Source organism: Piliocolobus tephrosceles, chromosome 3 (assembly GCF_002776525.5).
Source record: "Piliocolobus tephrosceles isolate RC106 chromosome 3, ASM277652v3, whole genome shotgun sequence".
Lineage (NCBI taxonomy): Eukaryota > Metazoa > Chordata > Mammalia > Primates > Cercopithecidae > Piliocolobus > Piliocolobus tephrosceles.
This window is the reverse complement of record NC_045436.1, coordinates 145,130,883-145,141,334: the sequence shown is the minus strand read 5'-3', so window position 1 is coordinate 145,141,334 and position 10,452 is coordinate 145,130,883. Positions and strand designations below refer to the sequence as shown.

The 10,452-nt window shown below is 39.7% G+C and overlaps 1 protein-coding gene across 4 annotated transcripts in view; it reads right to left on the bottom strand.

Moving 5' to 3' along the window:
* APBB2 (amyloid beta precursor protein binding family B member 2) overlaps positions 1 to 10,452 on the bottom strand; it is a 414,785-nt gene that overhangs the window by 280,532 nt on the left and 123,801 nt on the right. For 2 of the 4 annotated variants that reach the window (XM_023224587.1, XM_031935358.1), the window contains exon 3: positions 9,429 to 9,540. The gene's annotated coding sequence lies outside the window, so the exon portion shown is untranslated. Of the gene's footprint in view, positions 1 to 1,576; positions 1,669 to 4,495; positions 4,639 to 9,428; positions 9,541 to 10,452 lie in introns of those variants that run through there. The other 2 variants (XM_023224583.1, XM_023224582.1) reach the window with 2 other exon arrangements.

The window sequence follows — 10,452 nt, the reverse complement described above, 5'->3', positions numbered from 1 at the left end:
TTTTTTTTTTTTTTTTTTTTTTGAGACGGAGTCTCGCTCTGTCGCCCTGGCTGGAGTGCAGTGGCCAGATCACAGCTCACTGCATGCTCCGCTTCCTGGGTTTACGCCATTCTCCTGCCTCAGCCTCCCGAGTAGCTGGGACTACAGGCGTCTGCCACCTCGCCCGGCTAGTTTTTTGAATTTTTTTAGTAGAGACGGGGTTTCACCGTGTTAGCCAGGATGGTCTCGATCTCCTGACCTCGTGATCCGCCCGTCTCGGCCTCCCAAAGTGCTGGGATTACAGGCTTGAGCCACCGCGCCCGGCCGTGATTATATATTAACTACTTTTTTCTTAATCCCAGCTCCTCAAGATCTTTGCTCCATTGATTATGTCAGTAACAGCTTTGAGGTCAGACAAAAAGTCCGACCAAATACCCAGCAACTTAACAGCAAGGTAACCTTGAGCAAGTTTTGTAATCACTCTCTATGCCCTATTTTTTTAAATCTATAAAATAGACACGTTTTGCAAGGTTTTGTGGTATTCGTGAGATCTGAACACAACTTATGTAAAGGGCCAGGCAGGAATCCAATAAATGTTAAATAAAAGAATAAATTGCTATTCTCTTCTGTGATCCAGATCAAAATGCAGCCATCAAAATCTAATTTGCCAAAGCTGATCTTCATTCAAACAACAGATATGCATCCAGGGCTATAAGGCCCAACTAGAGTCTGTCTGCTGTTGAACATCAAAGGAGGAGTTTAACATCTGCTTTTAAATGCAGGAAAACAATAATTAGTTCCCCAGTAAAAGGAAAAGTTCACAGGATCTTATTTGCTTTACCAAAGTATCGAAGTATTAAGGGATTACCAGCTTACAGTAGACTGAAGCTTTCTTGCAGGGATCACATAGCGGGTGGAGGCAAACCTGGAGATGGGTTTTTAAAGTTGGCATTGCTAGATCCTGCTTTTCCCTGTCAAGAATGCACAAGCCAAGTCTGCCCTTAGTTTAAAGCACAAAACTAAGCAGCTACAGACAACAAGAGTAAGATTTGGTCTGAGTTCAAGACCAGCCTGGCCAACATAGTGAAACCCCCGTCTCCACTAAAAATACAAAAATTAGCCAAGCATGGTGGTGTGTGCGTGTAGTCCCAGCTACCTGGGAGGTTGAGGCAGGAGAATCGCTTGAACCCAAGAGGCAGAGGTTGTGGTGAGCCAAGATTACACCACTGCATTCCAGCCAGGGCAACAGAGCAAGACTCCGTCTCAGGAAAAAAAAAAAGATTTCATCTGAACAGAGTTTTCCTTCAACTGTGCTTGCTCTTCCAGCAATCTAAGATGTAAAACTTCAAAAGAGAAAAATATCACCGGCCTCTGTTCAACTTTAAATTCATGAAAGAAAATATGAAACTCTACTGCGGGAATACATTTGTTTTTGCTGCACAACAATGTTCTAAGAGACCCATTCTGCTGTGGTTTCACCCTCTCCTTCAGGCCAAGCAGAGGCCAAGGGGAATAAAGAGCTCTCCTGTGTTCTATTTCCAGAACACCTGAACTTACTGTCCGACTGAGGCTACGAGAGCTATTTAGAGGCCCTTACCTTCCTCTTTTCCAGTAACATCAGCAGAAATGAGCTATAAAACTTCCCCTAGGGTTTGGTTTCCTTTCTCACAGCTCAGTTGTGCTGCTCTCCTGGAAGATGAAAGAAACCCCAGAGTTTTTCAAAGCCCAGATGAAATGTTGATCTCAAGTAATATTTTCCATTTTCTTAAAAGCCATCATTTCCTACTTTACTCAGGCACACAGAGTATGAAGCAAAGCCCAAACTACCTCCTTAGGGTTCACGAGAGTAGATGCAGTCAGTAGTTACACGAGCACGTGAACTCTGGTTTAAAAACAGCAAAGGGTCATCCCGAGATAAACATAGGCTATAATACTAAAGTGCTAAATTCTGTCCTACAAAATTTTGGCTTCCTTTTAAGGGTATCTGAGCAAAAAGTGGCTTCCAAGTGGATAAGGATTTTTTTCTTCCTAAGTTCCTAAAGAACCAGGTACATGAACCTATGATCACAGCCTGTTTTCTTACCCATCCTTATTTCCCAGACTTTTTCTGGCCAAGGGTTAAAAAGTTCGTAAGTAGGGCTGGCGGTGGTGGCTCACGCCTGTAATCCCAGTACTTTGGAAGGCCGAGGTGGGTAGATCACCTGAGTTCAGGAGTTCAAGACCAGCCTGACCAACATGGAGAAACCCCACCTCTACTAAAAATACAAAAATTAGCCAGGCATGGTGGTGCATGCCTGTAATCCCAGCTACTCGGGAGGCTGAGGCAGGAGAACCGCTTGCATCTGGGAGGTAGAGGTTGCGGTGAGCCAAGATTGTGCCATTGCACTCCAGCCTGGGCAACAAGAGCGAAACTCCATCTCAAAAAAAAAAAAAAGTTCATAAGCAGAAGAGATGGAATCCAAACCTATACAGTCTGACTCCAGGGCATCTGATAGTCATTTGCCCTTAACAGTCACTTTGTTGTCTACATCTGACTCCAGCAGGCACCAAACAACAGTGACTGTCAGCTATAAGTATGTGACGTAGTGCATATGTTAATTTGCTTAATTTAGGATTGACACAATGTATACACATTTCAAAACATCATGTTGTATACTATAAATGTATATAATTTTTGTCAATAAAAAGAAGAAGAAAACAAGTGCCACTGGCCCAAGGGGCTCCACATGAGTTAGAAACTGATGTCCTTACTAATATGAATGACAATGTAATATTTTTTATGAACTCAAAAATATCATTGATGACACTGGAGTTTTATACCTGCCGCAGCAATGAAGCAGCAAGCATAGCTTTATAACCTCCAAAAAGGGCTTGCAAGAAGTACACTTTAGTCTTGGCTTCAGTCTTTGACAGCAAGTCACAAATTATTTTTCAGATAAAATGGCAATTGGGAATTTTTTGAAACTTTAACCATCAGTCCAAATACCAAACTAACATCCAAGAAGCTCTTTTTAAGTTCTACTGGACTACAACTGCAACTGAAGCTTTACCTATAGAAGGAAAAATTATTTAACTTTAGAAGACAGAAGGAATCTTAGCGATTATTAATTCTATCAATTTTAAAAGAGGGAGTCTCCCTTTGTCACCCAGGCTGGAGAGCAGTGGTGCCATCTTGGCTCACCACAACCTCTGCCTCCTGGGTTCAAGTGATTCCCCTGCCTCGGCATCCCGAGTAACTGGGATTACAGGCACGTGCCACCTCACCCAGCTAATTTTTGTATTTTTAGTAGAGATGGGATTTCGCTACGTTGGCTAGGCTGGACTCGAACTCCTAACCTCAAGTGATCCACCTGCCTTGGCCTCCCAAAGTGCTGGATTTATAGGCATGAGCCACTGCACCCAGCCTCTGTCAACCACATTTTATTGTCTTATCGGTCATATTTTATTAAGCAAGGTGTTATGAAAGACAAAAAAATTAATGAGACTTGACCCCAGCCCTCAGGATCTTACAGTATAGCAAATTAAATGAAATGTTACATAAATATCACTCAATTCAAGTTGAAAACAACAAAGGATGCAAGGAGGATACTAAAGGAGTGAAAACAGAAAAGATCACTTAGAAATGTGGCAAAATGGTTAAGAACATAAACATGACCGTCACGGTGGTGGGTTCAAGTATTAACAATGCCACTCCTTGGCTGTGTGACATTAGACAAGTTATTTTACCTGCTAGGGACTCAGTTTCAAAATCTTGAAAATGGGGTAATAACATACACTGTTGAAAGCAGATATAAAATTAAATAAAATAAAACAGGCAAAGTTTTCAGTACAGTTCCCAGCACACTCTCAGGGCTAAACAATGGCTAGCAGCAGCCTGCACTCCCAGATCCATCATTTCTCCATCTCTCATATTTCACCCCTTCTCTTAACTGGTCTGTCCAGGGCTCTGTCAGACCCTATTATTAACTCTACTTTAAAGATGAGGAAATAGGCTTTCAGAGGATAGGGAACACGCCCATTGACAAACAGCCAATAGCTTAGTATGCCCACCGCCAGACTCTTAGGCCCTAGGGTACACTGTTTTATCTTTACTTATCTAATCCTATTGTTTTCAAAACAATTAAAAGCAAGTAGATCATCCCATTGTGCAAATTATAAAAGGTGCTCTCTCTAGGCAGGCCCAGCCCCATGAGTGCACAGCTTGACCACATGTGTGCTGGGTGGTTCAAGTCCTCCTATCTGCTGCTCACACCTACACTTCTGCAGTGAACAATCTACACAACCTCACATGGTAGCCCTGGGTCTCCAGCCTCTGGTTTTCTCTTTTCCAGACTATATTCCATGCTACTGCCCAAGTGATCTTTATAAAACTCCCATCTAATAATTTCTCCTTTTAAAACTCTGGACGGCTATTTATTGTTTAGAAACTCTAAGTCTCTAGCATGGCACACATGTGACCTTTCTCACTCTGGTACCTTTTGGATCTCAGGGTCCACTCTGTTCCCACACTCCATACCTCAGCCACGGTGGAGTTCTTGCCACTCTCTGGATATGCCATGAGCTCCCATTCCTCCATGCCTTGGCATATGCTTTTTCTACAGCCCCAGTTATCTCCCTACTTTTCCGTCTTCTCACTCAGCCCTCAAGTCATACTTCAGTTCCAGCTCTTCAATGCAGTGAACAGACTTCCTGATTTCTCAGCTGAAATGACTGCTTGTCCTTTGCATACCTACAGCATTCTCGAATCAGCTTTCACCACCAGCTCATGGGAGTCATGAAGATATTGCAGGGCTTTGTAGTTAGATGCATCATAATTGGAAGCCTGACTCAAACATGTTCTAACTGTATGAAGGTAGCAAGTTACTTTTCCCCCGAGTTTCAATAACGCCCACCCCTAGAATTCCTGTGGACATCAAGTGCTTAATATCAAGTGCTTAATGGTATGGCCTCCAAACTTACTTGGGCAACAGAGTCACTCTAAGGGCAAAATACCCAGAAATCCTGATAGATATATTTAATTGTATCATGTGAACTAAGAAATATTCTACTAGAAAAAAAAATTATGACACTATATGCATACAGGCTTCCAAATATAAAACGTGTGTGTACACACACACATCCATGTTTTCAAAACCACTCTCTACATTTACCAATTAAATGTTTGTAATTTGTTTAACTTTCCTTTTACCATTTCCTAATTTAACTTAAAAAGTAGCAGCAGGTACCAAAATCGTAATGGGAGGGAAAAAACCCTAAAAATTAGAAAACACATATTCCTAACTTATTCTGAAAGGTATAGGTCAGTAAATAACATTATTGAATTTTGGTCATTGAATGTCCCATCTAAGAATATAATATCCATTCCACTGCTTTTCACCTTGTACATGCTACATAAATGTTATTTAAATCTAATTTTGAAACTCAAATTAAGTTCCCTAAAAGGAAGGACGTATCTCATTCATCTTTGAATAATGAGCTACTGGCACACAGAAGTTGCTCAACAAATGTTAGCTCAATAAATGAACTAAAAATTAAGAAAGCACACAAAGGTTTATAAAACATTCTGGATCTCCAGTTAATCTGGACTGCGATTTGTTCCATAAATAAATTATATTCCAAAATCCATCAGTGTTCCTTCTGTACCCATCATTTCATCTGAGCTATCTGGAGTTTCTTTGGAGAAAGAAATGGGTAGGTAAAATCCTCCGTTAGGCACAGAAATATTGATTAAGACAGCTCGGCGGGAGGAATATGTCACCTGCACTCTTGTGTAATGTAACAAAGGGACCAAAGAAGACACAAAGCTTTATACACAGCACCTGTCAGCCAGTGGCACTTACCATTTTGAACACATATTCGGACCCATGAGCCTCCTATTCAGAATATGTCTGGTTACAGTAAACATGGTAAAGATTCTAGATGGGGAATCCTTTTCTGTTCTGTTCTCATATGAAGAACCTACGCCATAGATTCCACATATTTATACTCCTTTCTAACTGAAAGCCAGGATAGCCTAAAATCAAACAAAAGGCTAAGATCCAATTGTTTCCCTTTCACTAAAAATCATGCTGCAGGTAAATACTTATTAGCATAGATACGCATTATTTATTAAGTGGAAAAAGTAAGCTACCAAACAACTTGCTGCATACTCATTTAGGGTTAACATAAAACCAAACATAGACATGCATTAAGTAGGATAATAAAATACAAACTTTTTACTTCCTTTAAAATAATCCATGGCTAATTTTTTTGAAGATAGGTTTATGTTTTATTACCATTATAGACTCACGTTTCCAAAAATCTACCTCAAATAATCAATTTTCTGAATTGCTTGAAATGCTTGAAACAGGGAAGACTTTGAATACACATGCAATTAAGAAAAAAGTGAAAGTAAAGGACAGAGGTTTAAAAAGAAGTGTGGAGGTTGTCTAGGGTTCTGAATTTGCTCTAAAATTGTGTGTTTGCTTTTCCAAAAAGAAACCACAAAGACATTTAAGTATCCCTTACAGTTTTCAAAGAGCCATTAGAAACATTCTCTTATGACTTTAATAAATATCACAAAAGACATCTCCCTCCCTCCCCTCCCATTAACTTTCATATAACTTAACTAGTCCTTCAAAATCAGATTTATGTGCAGTACACTTCTGCATTATAACCTTCTCTTTTTTTAACCTTAAGGGTACATTGTAAACATCCTTCTGCATATATAAATATTCACTTGTAACATCAACTTTATTTTATTTTATTTTTTTTTGAGACGGAGTCTTGCTCTGTCGCCCAGGCTGGAGTGCAGTGGCGGGATCTCAGCTCACTGCAAGCTCCGCCTCCCGGGTTCACGCCATTCTCCTGCCTCAGCCTCCCGAGTAGCTGGTACCACAGGCGCCTGCCACCGCGCCCGGCTAATTTTTTGTATTTTTAGTAGAGACGGGGTTTCACCGTGTTAGCCAGGATGGTCTCGATCTCCTGACCTCGTGATCCGCCCGTCTCGGCCTCCCAAAGTGCTGGGATTACAGGCTTGAGCCACCGCGCCCGGCCATCAACTTTATTTTTACTAATTTTTTTTTTTTAGAGTCAGCATCTCACTCGAGTGTCAGGCTGTAGGGCTATGGTGTGATCATAGCTCACTGCAACCTCAAACTCCCAGGCTCAAATGATCCTCCCATCTCAACCTCTGGATTAGCTGGGACTACGGGCACTTACCACTAAAGCCCAGCTAATTTTTTATTTTTTGTAGAGACAGGGTCTCTTTTGTTGTCCAGGCTGGTCTTGAACTCTTGGGCTCAAGCAATCATCCCACCTCTGCCTCCCAAAGTGTTAGGATTAAAGGCGTGAGCCACGGCGTCTGGCCTTAACATCAAGTTTAGTTAGTACACAGAGATCTTTTTGTCACAGACCTCTGTAACACAGGACTGTCTTTAGCTTACTGTAAACACACAAGTTCCACAGATGCTTTCCCTCTACAAAATGGAAACAAAACTTTTACAGCAATGCCACAATGTATCCCAAAAGGGAATATTTTGGTATAATGTAAAGAAAATATTGCACTAGAGATTATGTGAAATTTGAAAGAAATGCTGTTATTCGAAAGGCAGCTTAAGTAGCTTACTTTCTGAAGCTAAGTTATATTTCCAATCTAAACACCACTGCAAATATCTAGACCCTGAAGCCCAGAGAATCAATTGTTTGACCTTTTTGTTCTATTTTTGTAGACAGACTGGGTGGCCTCCAACACAATCCTTTTTCAAATATCCTTCCAAAATGGAATAACAACTACAACATACAACTACAACACAAATATGTCTTTTAAGATTAACATGTTATTACAAGACTACAAAATTCAACCTATAAATTTCTATTTTTTAAAAATTCCACTGAATAATATTTCACTATTACAAATATTTCACTGTAACAAAAAAAATATTTTGAGTGAGATTTTCAAAGTCCTTACTTTCAACTAATTCATATTTTAGCAGAGACTTCACAGCCCTCAGAAATTACATGTGTATGTGCAGTGTCTGTGTATGTCTGTGTGTATATGTGTTTGTGTGTTGCACATACATGTACATGTTTTTCTGTTTGTTTTGTTTTGTTTTGAGATGGGAGTTTCCTTTTTGTCGCCCAGGCTGGAGTGCAGTGGCGCAATCTTGGCTCACCACAACTTCCGCCTCCAGGTTCAAGCGATTCTCCTGCCTCAGGCTCCCTAATAGCTGGGATTACAGGTATGCACCACCATGCCCAGCTAATTTTTTTGTATTTTTGGTAGAGACGGGGTTTATCCATGTTGGTCAGGCTGGTCTCGAACTCCCAACCCACCTCGGCCTCCCAAAGTATGTATTTTTTCAGTGCAAATATTTAACTTCAAATAAGCTTCAAACCTCAAGACCCTTACCTTATTTTAGTTATTACAAAATAATACCCAATTTAATAATTAAACATATAGTTAAATACGATAACAACAAAGCTATAAAATCTGACCTTACTATTTAATGCTTTCATAGAATGAAAGCTAAGTTCTGTTTTGTCTTGTTTTATTTTAAACATGTTTCAACTAGCTCATTTGTACTGCCAGAAATAGAGAGGAGCTATAAGACACAAAGCATAGAAAGTTTAGAAAGTTATCTAGTAATTTAATGGAAAAACAGTTCCTGTTGTTGAAAATGTTTCTGGAGCATGCTAGAGAGGATATTTGTGTGTGTTTATGTACGTGCATGTACATATTTTACTTATATATTCTTACGGGCATTTGATCATTCATAATTCCAAGTAGTATCCATTAAAAAAATAGATCGACTTATATATCTGTAAGGTTCATTTTTCAAATAGATAAGAGAATAAAACTGAACTTTCTGGTTCCAAGCAATTTTTTCTAAAACACAGCAAAAACATTCAACAAGTGTCTCAATTAGAATGTCTTATAGTGCCCTCAAAAACATTCTAAAATAAAACTGGCAGGTGCATCAATTCTTCCAAGACAAGGCTACAAGAGGAATTTATTGGACAAGCAATTCCACATTTTGCTTTCCTTTCCACACAAGAAAAGTACCAAGTCGATTTCATCCTAAAGCCTAGCCAAAATATCTAAAAGTCTAAACACCTGAAGCTCACACAACTGGATTCACTTTTCTGTCACATCATATTACATTGCCTTGTATTTGACATTTAACCACTTGCAAATCTGATAAAAGTTTTGTCACAACCTTGAGGACTCAGTTTATGAAACTCAAAAGAAATGGCACAATGTAGAACATCATCCTAATCTCTTGCAGGTTTTTTTTTTTTTTTTTTTATACAAAGAGGTTTCCTGAGTCCCCTTCCATGTTACAAATCCATAAAAACAAGTAGAATTTATTAAGCCAGGAATGAAAGAAAGCAGAAAGCCACAGACCTATTGTTAACTTTCTGAGAGAGGCAAAAAAGAATTTTTTAAAAGCAAATTTAAAATTACTTACTTTTCCCAGGTCTTCGATACAAAGCTCAGAAGGCAAGCTCCTTTTTTTCCCCACAAAGTCTGTTAATTAATAGCAATCACCCAACGAGGTCAGGCAGCCCAAAGAGATCGATCTAGAAATTGTGTAGAGACAAAAATTTTAAATTCAAAATCAGATCAGAAATGAAAAATCAAAATACCCCATTGCAATTCAGAGTATCTCTGCATCAATAAAATAAAGACATCATTGGGATCCTTAAATGCTAAGAAATGTAAGCTATCTTTCTTTCACAATATACTAACAAGGCTTTCTAAATCTAGATGGCAGTTTGATCTGTCACCTTATTAAAGTTTCAAAAGCAGGAACTAGTGAGGCTTTTTGGCAACCACTCCTGTTAAAAATGTCTTTCTCAGGGAGTCATAAAAGGAACCGAGGGAGAAACTGGACTTCTAATTATATTGTGACTTGGGAAGGAAGGTCTTCTGAAATCACACTTGCCAGTTCCCACTTCCAAACATTAGCTCATCTTATAAACACAGAAGTAGTTGTAAATAGAAGTGAATCACAACAACTTAATGAAAATTATCAACAACTTTTAAATACTCTTCAAATGTATTAAGCACACCTTAATTTCTGCAGGTAAGAATGGGAAGAGAGAGCCATGTTCATTTTTTCCTAATAAAACAGAAAATCTGACAATTCTGCTTGATTACTAACCTCATTTAAAATATGTAACTTCCAGGCCAAGGTGCGGTGGCTCACGCCTGTAATCCCAGCACTTTGGGAGGCAGAGGCGGGCGGATCACAAGGTCAGGAGTTCAAGACTAGTCTGGCCAACATAGTGAAACACCATCTCTATTAAAAATACAAAAAAATAGCCAGGCGTGGTGGCATGTGCGTGTAATCCCAGCTACTTGGGAGGCTGAGGCAGGAGAATCGCTTGAACCCGGGAGGTGGAGGTTGCAGTGAGCCAAGATCATGCCACTGTACTGCAGCCTGGGTGACAGTGCGAGACTCCATCTCAAGGGGAGGGGAGGGGAGGGGA